The 12,173-nt window shown below is 42.6% G+C and overlaps 3 non-coding genes across 3 annotated transcripts; 1 reads left to right on the forward strand and 2 right to left on the reverse strand.

Annotated features, from left to right (window-relative positions):
• Nucleotides 1-7,715: 7,715 nt before the first annotated feature.
• On the reverse strand, nt 7,716-7,787 carry TRNAD-GUC. Its single transcript has one exon. It is a non-coding gene; the product is annotated as a tRNA-Asp (tRNA).
• Nucleotides 7,788-8,682: 895 nt separating this feature from the next.
• Nucleotides 8,683-8,754, reverse strand: TRNAG-UCC. The gene has a single exon. It is a non-coding gene; the product is annotated as a tRNA-Gly (tRNA).
• A 699-nt stretch (nt 8,755-9,453) lies between these two features.
• On the forward strand, nt 9,454-9,536 carry TRNAL-CAG. The gene has a single exon. It is a non-coding gene; the product is annotated as a tRNA-Leu (tRNA).
• The last annotated feature ends 2,637 nt before the right edge of the window (nt 9,537-12,173 follow it).

A 12,173-nucleotide genomic window follows, 5' to 3' on the forward strand; every position in this document is an offset into this window, starting at 1 on the left:
GTTAGCCAGGATGGTCTCGATCTCCTGACCTCGTGATCCGCCCGTCTCGGCCTCCCACAGTGCTGGGATTACAGGCTTGAGCCACTGCGCCCGGCTGACAAAAGCCATTTTCTATATTGCCCAAGACCCAGGGCCTCTCCACAGCCTCCACACAGAAGCTCCTTTCTTTCTGCTCTGCCATCCTCTGTCATCAGTGGGCTCCAGTTTAGGTGCAGGTGGAAGTTTTAAATGATGTTCAGTGAAATGAGAAGACACACAAACATAGATATGCATATGCAGAAATTATATATGCATATATGTTTATGTGTACATATATTTTATATCTTATGTAAAATACATATATGTGTATCGTATGTATAATAAATAGGTAAATAAATAAATTTGCCAAATGACCTTTAAACTAGAGTCATTTATTTTTATTTTTTTATTTTTTTTATTTTTTTTATTTTTTTGAGATGGAGTCTCGCTCTGTCGCCCAGGCTGGAGTGCAGTGGCCGGATCTCAGCTCACTGCAAGCTCCGCCTCCCGGGTTCATGCTATTCTCCTGCCTCAGCCTCCGGAGTAGCTGGGACTACAGGCGCCCACCACCTCGCCCGGCTAGTTTTTTTGTATTTTTTAGTAGAGACGAGGTTTCACCGTGTTAGCCAGGATGGTCTCGATCTCCTGACCTCGTGATCCGCCTGTCTCGGCCTCCCAAAGTGCTGGGATTACAGGTTTGGGCCACTGCGCCCGGCCCATTTATTTTTATTTATTTATTTTTAATTAATTTGTTTTTTTGAGATGGAGTCTCAGTCTGTCGCCCAGGCTGGAGTGCAGTGACGCAATCTCGGCTCACTGCAACATCCACCTCCCGCGTTCAAGCAATTCTCCTGCCTCAGCCTCCTGAGTAGCTGGGATTACAGGCATGGGCCACCGTGCCCAGCTAATTTTTGTGTTTTTAGTAGAGATGGGCTTTCACTATGTTGGCTAGGCTGGTCTCAAACTCCTGACCTCAGGTGATCCTCCCGCCTCAGCCTCCCAAAATGCTGATTACAGGCGTGAGCCATGGCGCCAGGCCTAGAGTCATTTCTTTGTTTGTTTGTTTGTTTGTTTTTGAGTCATTTCTTTTATACCTTAAATTTTTGTTTTTGCTCTTTTGCTCAGACCTGTGGAGCCGGCAATATGGGCAAGTGTTCTGGACTGTCTACCACCAGAAAGCTCCATAGTCACCAACAGGATCAGAAGTGGCATGGTAAACAGTACAACAAAGCCCATTTGGGCACAGTCCTGAAGACCAGCCCTTTTGGAGGTGCTTCCCATATAAAGGGAATTGGGCTGGAAAAAGTAGGGATTGGAGCCAAATAGCCCAACTCTGCCACTGAGAAGTGTGCCAGAGCCAACCTGATCATCCAGCATAAGCTAGATGCTGTGGTCTCCACTGGCACAGCTTGTCCTCTTGTTACAGGATGGAGGCTGTGAGGCAGATGAGAGAATAGTGAGAAAATCACAGCTTTTGTACCTGATGATGGTTAATTGAATTTTATTGAAAAAAATGATGAAGTTCTGTATCGGGGGAACCAGCCCCCAATATTTCAATGTAGGTTCTTTTCTATTTTCCCTAAGTGTCGGCCAGTCTAAGAAATAAAGAGAAAGAGTACAAAGAGAAGAATTTTACAGCTGGGCCGCCAGGGGTGACATCACATATTGGCAGGTTCCATGATGCCCACCTGAGTCACAAAACCAGCAAGTTTTTATTAGGGATTATAAAAGCTGAGGGGGTGTATGAACAGGGAGTAAGTCACAAAGATCACATGCTTCAAAGGGCAATAAAAGATCACAAGACAAGGCAAGGCAAAATTAGAACTACTGATGAGGGCCTGTGTCCCTTTGTGCATGCATTGTCTTGATAAACATCTTAACAGGAAACAGGGTTCAGGAGCAGACAACTGGTCTGACTAGAATTAACCAGGCTGGAATTTCCCAATCCTAGTAAGCCTGAGGGTACTGCAGGAGACCAGGGCATATTTCAGTCCTTATCTCACCCTCATAAGACAGACACTCCCAGAGCGGCCATCTGTAGACCTATCCCCAGGAATGCATTCCTTCTCCAGGGCTATCAATTATTAATATTCATTGCTGGGAAAAGCATTCAGCGATATTTCTCTTACTCACACGTTTGTCTGTAGGCTCTCTGTAAGGAGAAAATATGGCTCTATTCTGCCCAACCCCATAGGCAGTCAGACCTTATGATTATCTTTCCTTGTTCCCTGAAAATCGCTGTTATTCTGTTCTTTTTCAGGGTGCATTGATTTCATGTTGTTCAAACACACGTTTTACAATTTGTACAGTTAACACAATCATCACAGGGTCCTGAGGTGACATACATCTTCAGCTTACAAAGATGACAGGATTAAGAGATTAAAGACAGGCATAAGAAATTATAAGAGTATTGACTGGGGAAGTGATAAATGTCCATGAAATCTTCACAATTTATGTTCAGAGATTGCAGTAAAGACAGGCGTAAGAAATTGTAAAAGTATTAGTTTTGGAAACTGATAAATGTCCACAAAATCTTCACAATTTATGTTTCTCTGCCTCGGCTCCAGCCGGTCCCTCTGTTCCGGGTCCTTGACTTCCTACAACAGTTCTGGTTGCTGGATTTGGCAGACAAGGTCATGCTGTTGGTGATATTCCTGGAGTCCACCTTAAAGTTGTTAAAGTAGCCAATGTCTCTCTTTTGACCCTATCAAAAGCAAGGAGGAAAGACCAAGCTCATCAGCTTTAATGGGGAAAACCCAATAGTAATACTTTTTCATTCACCAAAATAAGTTGATTTTAAATGTCCTTTCTTTTCTAAAATTAAAATTATGATAGAAGATAGTTTTGTGGCTATTTGTTTTATGAATTTCCTAACTTGGCAAAATGAAAAGTTGACCACCCTATACTAGTAACCAACTTTATTGATGTCATTAGAGACAGGGTCTTGCTCTATCACTTAGATTGGAGTATAACTGCACAATCATAGCTCACTGCAGCCTGCAACTCCCGAGCTCAAGCAATCCTCCCGCCTTAGCTTCCCAAGTAGTTGGGATTACAGGCTTGAGCCACCTTGCCTGGCCAGTAACCAACATTATGGGGAAATTTTGTTCATCTGTGAAGTTCAGGTTTGGAACTATCACTCTTTGCTTTACCTCCATTATTGGATTGACAGCAGAAATAAAAAGTTATTAGTTTCCAGTTGATTGTGAATATACATACATTTCCTATGCTTCATTTTACATGTATGTGACAGCAGTGCAAAAGCAGGAGAGTAGAAAGGAAGAATTTTAAAAGAATAAGTGAGGTCAAAAGCACAAAACGAAGTGGTGAAATAAGCTCAAATATATCTGCAATTTTATTTGGAGGGTGGGTGGACAGAGTCTTTGTCACCCAGGCTGGAGTACAGTGGTGGCATCTTGGCTCACTGCAATCTCCACCTCCTGGGTTCAAGCGATTCTCCCACCTCAGCCTCCTGGGGACTACAGATGCACGCCACCACACCCACCTAATTTTTAGTAGAGACGCGGTTTCATCATGTTGGCCAGGCTGGTCTTGAACTCCCGACCTCAAGTGATCCACCTGCTTCAGCCTCTCAGAGTGTTGGCATTACAGGTGTGAGCCACCATAACCTGGCCTATATTAGTAATCATAATAATGCAACTGAACAAAACCTTCCAGTTAAAAGATAAAGTGAATTTTTAAGATCAATTTTATTCTGTTTAGAAGAATGACATTAAAACATAAAGAAACAGAAAGATTAAATGGAAAAGGGAATGCCAGGAATATTCTAACAAAAAGAAAGTTGTCATATAGCTATATAATATCAGACAAAATAAAGTTTAAGGAACAATGCATCATTAGGGATGAAGATGGTCATCATATAATAAAAGATTAAACTGATGAATATGTAACTGATAAAATGGCATTAAAATATGAAAGCAAGAATTAGGCCTACAAGGGAAAATGAACAAATCCATCACCACAGTGAAAGAATTCCATATACTTCAACCCTTACTATATCAAACAGAGAAAAAAATTATTAAGCATATTTTTTCTTATTTACTTTTATTAAGCATATGAATGCAATTAACAAGCTCAATTTAATAGATATATATATAGAACTGTAATCAATAATTATTAGTTGTACATTCTTCTCAAACACACATGGGATATTATGAAAACTGACTTTATATGAGGCTAATAAGTTTCTTTTTTTTTTGAGATGGAGTCTTGCTCTGTCACCCAGGCTGGAGTGTGATGGTACTATCTCAGCTCACTGCAACCTCCACCTCCTGGGTGCAAGTGATTCTCCTGCCTCAGCCTCCTGAGTAGCTGGGATTACAGGCACATGCCACCACACCTGGCTAATTTTATTTATTTACTCATTTTTTATTTGTAGTAGAGACGGGTTCACCATATTGGTCAGGCTGGTCTTGAACTCCTGACCTCAAGTGATCCACCCATCTCGGCCTGCCAAAGTGCTGGGATTACAGGCTTGAGCCACCATACCTGGCTAAAGTCAGTAAGCTTCAACATATATCATGGAATCAGTACTATATGAAGCACATTTTCTGAACCTAAGGAATTTAACTCAGAAATCAATGACAACAAATAACTTTTAAAAGGCTTCATATATTTGGAAATTTTAAAAAAACAAAATTTGTGGAATGCCGTGAATCCTGTTATAATGGGGAAATGTATAACCAGTGGCTATTCTGATTGGTCAGTGCTATATCTGTTAACTCCTCCACAAAAAGAATTGTCTTCTGGGTTTTGCTTTTGGCTTTCCCTAGACATCCCAAAAATCCGTCCCCATACCTCGGCTGGCCACAGGGAACTCTAGGTGGCCACTTCCAGAAAAATTCACTCAGTGGATCCCAACCTGAAGGGCTAACTGAAGCCAGCCTATGGCAGGAGTTGGTTATAGGTATCTGTCCCTATATGTTTCCCAAGACAGGGCAGCCTGAACCCTGATCCACTTAGTGATTGCCCAATGTCAATCTGTCCCCACACAGCTGTGGCTAGCCACTACCAGTCAGTACTACCCTTTGGTTCTTCTTGCCTGTGGGCACTGCAGCCTCCGTGGGACCTTAGAACTAAGAGTCAGAGAATATCAGGGAGAGCAGGTGGGCAGTAACAGGTTACACTGATGGCATAAGCTAGATGCTGTGTCCTCCACTGGCACAGCTGGTCCTCTTGTTATAGGATGGAGGCTGTGGGGAAGATGAGAGCATAAGGTAGGTTTGGAGCTAAAGCCTGGCTGAGGTGCATATGTCCTTTCTTCCCATCCCTGTTGAATTTCACCTCCATTTTATGGAATGAGACTTAAAATCTCAAACATCATCCCACTACAGGCATTAACAATGGACCATCGGCCTGGCGCAGTGGCTCACACCTGTAATCCCAGCACTTTAGGAGGCCGAGGCGGGTGGATCACGAGGTCAAGAGATCGAGACCATCCTGTCTAACACGGTGAGACCCCCGTCTCTAGTAAAAATACAAAAAATTAGCCAGGCGTGGTGGCAGGCGCCTGTAGTCCCAGCTACTCGGGAGGCTGAGGCAGGAGAATCGTGTGAACCCGGGGGGCGGAGCTTGCAATGAGCCGAGACCGCACCACTGCACTCCAGCCTGGGCGACAGAGGAGACTCCGCCTCAAAAAAAAAAAAAAAAAAAAAGTGGACCATCCTGGCAATATTTATACATTTGCAATATATGTTTATATATTAACCCATTTAAGAATTAAAATTACCATCATTATCCTCTTTTACAGATGAGGAAACTGAGACAAGGAGAGCCAAGATTCAAACACAGGAAGCACAACAGAGCCCATGCACTTAATCTTCACACTGTGTTGCCTCATCCAGCCTGAATGGTTAGGGTCAGTCTAATTATATATGTTATTCCAATAAATGACTTTTGTATAACAAAAGATAACAGATACATAAAACCTTCATACAATATTTTAAAGGCTAGAAAATTTGCGAATACAATTGCTGTTAGTTCAACCAGTGACAAAGAACTCAGTATCATAAACAGCATGTTAGGAAAAAGTTTCGACTTATCGAGACTACAAGTCATCTAATGACTATCAGTTTATTGGGAAATTACCAAAAGAGTTTGATTCCCAGCCAAATTGAATCCCTGCCTCTCTCCCATGTAACTCAGTTCCAAATCAAATGCTCACTCCAGTACATCTGAGCTTTTTTTTTTTTTTTTGAGACAGAGTCTCGCTCTGTTGCCCAGGCTGGAGTGCAGTGGCCGGATCTCAGCTCACGGCAAGCTCCGCCTCCCGGGTTTACGCCATTCTCCTGCCTCAGCCTCCTGAGTAGCTGGGACTACAGGCGCCCGCCACCTCGCCCGGCTAGCTTTTTGTATTTTTTAGTAGAGACGGGGTTTCACCATGTTAGCCAGGATGGTCTTGAACTCCTGACCTCGTGATCCGCCCGTCTCGGCCTCCCAAAGTGCTGGGATTACAGGCTTGAGCCACCGCGCCCGGCCCATCTGAGCTTTTTGCCAGCAGAGAGGGGCGCCCGAAAGCGTTGCTTACTATGAGGCCACTTTGGGGGGTTTTATGGACTGGAAACGGGAAGGAATGTGCTTCGTTTGCCGGCTGTTTTGGAGAAAGCGTGATTTAGCTTGGCCTGGGACCTTGGCCCGGAACTAATTAGAAAGCCTGGCCCGGGACCTTGGCTTAGGTCCTCAGCCGCGAACTAATTAGGGGCTGAAGTGATGATTTGTAGAGGCTGCTTTACTTGGCTCTAGACCTATTAAGGAGCTGAAGCGAAAACTTGGCCCGGGACCTCGCCCCAGGACCAACTGGGGCTGAACTTGTTTATAGAGGCTGGACCTGCAGTTTAAAAAAAGGAAAGGAAAGTGCATACTGGAACCCACTGGAGCCTACTGTGCCTATGCCTACAAAAAGAGAAGGAACTTTTTCCTGGGAGCCCGCTGACTATACAAAGGACAAAGGCATTTCTATTTCAGGCCTTGTTCCCTTATTTGAGTGAGCTGGAGATTTGTGCAAGTTTTTATCTAAAAAAGTCGGAGGCTCTCCTATTTGTGCCCCCGCCCGCATGTTTTCAGGCGCAATCTCCGGTCCTAGTTCCCTTATCGGTGACCCGAAGCTTGACTTTTTACCAGGCTGCTTTTTGGTTAAGTGGGAATGAGGCACTGACCCATGGGGCCGGGGGCTCTCCAGAGACGCTTCCCTTGCTATCTACCAAGCTAACTAACTCCTTTCAGTTCCCCCTTAGGAATGGAGACCCTAACTGCTGTTAGGGAGATTGGGTGTTGATTTTTTTGGCTATTTTTTGCTGGAAAGGGGTGTTGTGTGGGGAACAGCAGCTAAGGTTTTTGAGGGGGCAAGCTGAAGGGCTTTTGGAAGAAAGGTGTACTTATGCGTGGTTTTATTGCATTGCCCTTTGGAGCTTGATAGCCTTTAGACAAGAGGAAAACAATTTGGGTTACAGCATTGAGTATACAAGGCCTAAACATTAACACAAGCATATATGAAAAGTAGGTTTTAAGGGCTAACTAGGTTTAAACTGAAGACTGGAATTTATCAAAAAGGGAGTGTAGCTAACTGGAACTGGAGTTTGTGTTTCTTTTTAATTTGTTAATTATTTTAATTTGGTTTTTAAGCACTTGTAAATTGTTTTTTACTTGACTGGAAGAGACGAAAAAAAAAAAACCGCAACCTCCCCGTCGGGGAATCGAACCCCGGTCTCCCGCGTGACAGGCGGGGATACTCACCACTATACTAACGAGGACGACTGCAACAGTGTTTTGAAAATTGTCTTTTAGAAAAAGGTATCCTAAGCTACCAGCACGCTTTCATGGAAAGTTGCTGACTGTTGGCAAAGTTATGCTTCTACTCTCTAGACCGGCACACTACAGTAGAAACATGATTCGAGTCCTACATGTTATTTTTAATAGTCACATTAAAAATTAAAAAGAAAGAGGTGATAATTTTAATAACAAATCTTATTCTTTAACCCAACATATGCAAAAAATAGTTATCAATATAAAAATATTAATTGGCTATATTTTTTTTCTTACCTAGCCTTCAAAAATCGCTATGTATTTTGCACTTAAAGACAGCACACTTCAACTCGGAAGGGAAATTTTCATTGGAAAAACAATCCGTATTTAGATTTCATAAAATTTACAATTGAAAAAGTAGATTCAATAGCCAAGTTGTTTCAAATGCACTGAAACCTTCTCCAATAGTTATTAAGTATCCATTTTTAAATTTCCATTTATTAATTAATTTTATTTCAATTGATTTATTTATTAAAACTAAATTTGAAAATGCAGTTTCTTAGAGAAATTAGGCAAGTTCAAGTGCTCAATAGTGCGTGGCTACCGAATGAACCTCGCAAGACACAAGAGCCCCTTTCTGAAGCTAAGACTTCATCCCAGGATTCAAATAATCTCAAAGATTCCTCAAGAGTTGGAAGTTCACAAAGAAAGGAAGGGAGGAAAGAACCATCAGAATTTAATCCCTTCAAAAAAGGCCTGGCTTTAGAAAGAGGCCAGGAGAAAGACAGGAAGCGAGTATGGAAAGTGAAGTATAGCTGCAGTTTCGTTGAGGCGTAAAATGGATACACAGCGCGCTGTAGCTCCGGCTCAGAAAAGTTTTTCGTAGAGGGAAAACGAATACGTTGCGTTGGCCGGGAATCGAACCCGGGTCAACTGCTTGGAAGGCAGCTATGCTTACCACTATACCACCAACGCCGTTAACAATACGTCTTTAGAAATCTGTATATAAGATAAGCAAAGAGTATGCCTTTCCCGACCGTTCCAGCAGTATATTGTGTTTATGATCCTGAGGTTAAACACGCTAAGCTCTCACTTGGTGAGAACCGATTCTTATGACTCAGCCCCGCCCACAAACGGCGGGGGGCTACGAACGCAGAAGCCACTGGCTCTGGAAGCCTCAGGGCGGGGCCGGCTGACATCCCAAAGAGAAAGCCGGAGTTGAGCACCGCTGGGTGATTTTCCTCTGCCGTCTTCTCTTACGCCTGCTCTCCTCACGTCCCGTAGCTCCTCACGTCCCAGCTCCGCAGCTGCTCGAGACTCCGCACTGGATCCGCCGGCTTTCGGATTCAGCAACAGCGATTGGTGCCGAGGATCCGAGGGAGACGAGCCGGCACAGGGTCTACCTTGACATGGCTCGACCCCTCTAGAGAAGTAGAGGGGCGCTCGAAGAATCGCCAGGGAAAATGGAAGCTTAGGTTTAGTTTGGGTAGTGAGGAAGTAGGAAAGAGGAAAGAGCTGTCGGAGCCTGTTTTATTTTTCCCGCTTTGCGACAGGGTCTAGAGAGAGTTAGAATCTTATTTGAACCACTAAATAGACACAGTAACGTGACCTGATAGCGTGCACCATCAGTACATGATAAAATTAGGAGAAATTAGGAAATGTTGTGTAACGGGTGTCAGGATGGCCGAGCGGTCTAAGGCGCTGCGTTCAGGTCGCAGTCTCCCCTGGAGGCGTGGGTTCGAATCCCACTTCTGACAAATGTAATGTTTTCGTTCTTTTCCTCCTGATATAAACCAACTAGGAATTGTGCTTGAATTCGTAGAGAAAGACTTTTCAATCGATCAACACTGCTTTTTATCCTGGGTATCTACATTTACGAAAATTATTTGTGCTGCTCTGCTCATATAGAACTAAATCTATTTTTTCTGTATTGTAGGCTGGAGTCTGGTCTATGAAATCAGGGAGCAGTTGAGACTAAGATTAACTTTGCACTCCAACTTCCCAGTGTCAATTTATCCATTCCTTTATAAAACAACAATGTGTTGGGCCCTTTCTGTGCGTCAAGCACACTAAGGCAGCAGATACCATCTCCTTTGACTAAACAAGAGAACGTCCTCAACTCAGGATCCTTTAATTTGCCGTACAGTCTTAGTCTGAGTTTTTTTTTAACGCTAACGCAGTAGGGTCAAATTTTGATAAGGATCAGATTCTCCACCGCATTGCCCCGCTCCCCTGCTTTTTTTTTTTACACAGGATCTCACTCTGTACCCCAGGCTGGAGTACGGTGGCGCGATCTCGGCTCACTGCAGCCTCCGTCTTCTGGGTTCACGCGGTTCTTGTGCCTCAGCCTCCCAAGTACCAGGGGTTCGCGCCTGCAGTCCCAGCTACTCCGGGAGCCTGAGGCGAATCTCTTCAGCCCAGGAGGCAGAGGTTGCAGTGAGCCGAGATCGTGCCACTGCACTCCAGCCTGGGGTACAGAGTGAGACCTTGTGTCAAAAAAAAAAAAAAGTAAAATCTGAATAAAATCTACAGTTAGTCATTAATGTTATATCAATGCCAATTTCTTAGGTTTGATAAATATAATATGATTATGTAAGATTTTAACATTGGGGAAGTAGGAAGGATATAGAGTAACTTTATGTAGTATCTTTGCAACTCGTCTGTTCATCTAAAATTATTGCAAAATCAAAAATTCTTTTAAAAAACCAACAACTTGAAAGTGGTTGCCTGTGAGGAGTAGGACCTGGGAATGGGGCAAGAAACTGCTTGTACCAAGAATTGATTTTTTAATAATGGGCATGTGTTCTGATTTAATTTGTTCAAACTTTCCCCCCCACTTTGGAACTGGATGACATCGTCGTGATTACAATAATCAAACTAAGACTACATACAACTTAAGGATTTTTAGATACCTAGTATACAAGAAACTAAACCAAAATGATCAACAGACATTTAAAAGTAAATGAAGTTTGTTTAACAAATGAAATTTGTTTAATTAACTCTCTACATAGAAGAATAGATTGCACTCAACTGGGAGGATCTGAGATGTCATAACTAAACACGATAAAAATCTTTCTTCTTATATTCTGTGTGTTGGGCTTTTTAAAAGGAGAAAGAGGCATGCTATCAAAATACTGAGAAACTATATAAAAGTGAGTACCATCAATCCTCTTCAGAAGTTCAAACAGGTTGAGGGGGTCAATATTAAGAGTTGAGATAAGGTTCAGGAAAGGGAGAATGTAATGCAGGATGTACGTATTACTCCATCTCTCTCTCTTTTTTTTTTTCAGGTTCCTTCCATATAAAGCCAGGTTGCATAAGACTTGGGCCAGGGCCAGGAAAAGAGGGTAGTTAAAAATGTGAAATGACAGCCAGGGACAAGTGCATTGTTAGTGTAACCTTCTCCCCATCTTTAAAAAATCAACCTAAGAAATATAATGTATAAGGTAGCATTGTTCTAGCCTATAATTTCTCTCCCATAATTTCTGAGATAAAAATAAATCTCCCATTGCGCATAGGGCAAATATACTATGGACTGGATTGTTTGGGAACTAACACAAGTTTATCCTTTTGATTATTTTCTTTACACCAACAAAGGCAAATATCCTTGCTTTTATATTGTCATTGACTCACCTGGCAGTAAAGTTGTGCCTGAGGATATTTTGCAGGTTCAGTCACTTGCTATAAACTGGGTGTGGTGGCTCACACCTGTAATCCCAGCACTTTGGGAGGCTGAGGCAGGAGAATCGTGTGAACCCGGGGGGCGGAGCTTGCAATGAGCCGAGACCGCACCACTGCACTCCAGCCTGGGCGACAGAGGAGACTCCGCCTCAAAAAAAAAAAAAAAAAAAAAGTGGACCATCCTGGCAATATTTATACATTTGCAATATATGTTTATATATTAACCCATTTAAGAATTAAAATTACCATCATTATCCTCTTTTACAGATGAGGAAACTGAGACAAGGAGAGCCAAGATTCAAACACAGGAAGCACAACAGAGCCCATGCACTTAATCTTCACACTGTGTTGCCTCATCCAGCCTGAATGGTTAGGGTCAGTCTAATTATATATGTTATTCCAATAAATGACTTTTGTATAACAAAAGATAACAGATACATAAAACCTTCATACAATATTTTAAAGGCTAGAAAATTTGCGAATACAATTGCTGTTAGTTCAACCAGTGACAAAGAACTCAGTATCATAAACAGCATGTTAGGAAAAAGTTTCGACTTATCGAGACTACAAGTCATCTAATGACTATCAGTTTATTGGGAAATTACCAAAAGAGTTTGATTCCCAGCCAAATTGAATCCCTGCCTCTCTCCCATGTAACTCAGTTCCAAATCAAATGCTCACTCCAGTACATCTGAGCTTTTTTTTTTTTTTTT

Source organism: Colobus angolensis, unplaced genomic scaffold (genome assembly GCF_000951035.1).
Source record: "Colobus angolensis palliatus isolate OR3802 unplaced genomic scaffold, Cang.pa_1.0 Scaffold354, whole genome shotgun sequence".
Taxonomy (NCBI): domain Eukaryota; kingdom Metazoa; phylum Chordata; class Mammalia; order Primates; family Cercopithecidae; genus Colobus; species Colobus angolensis.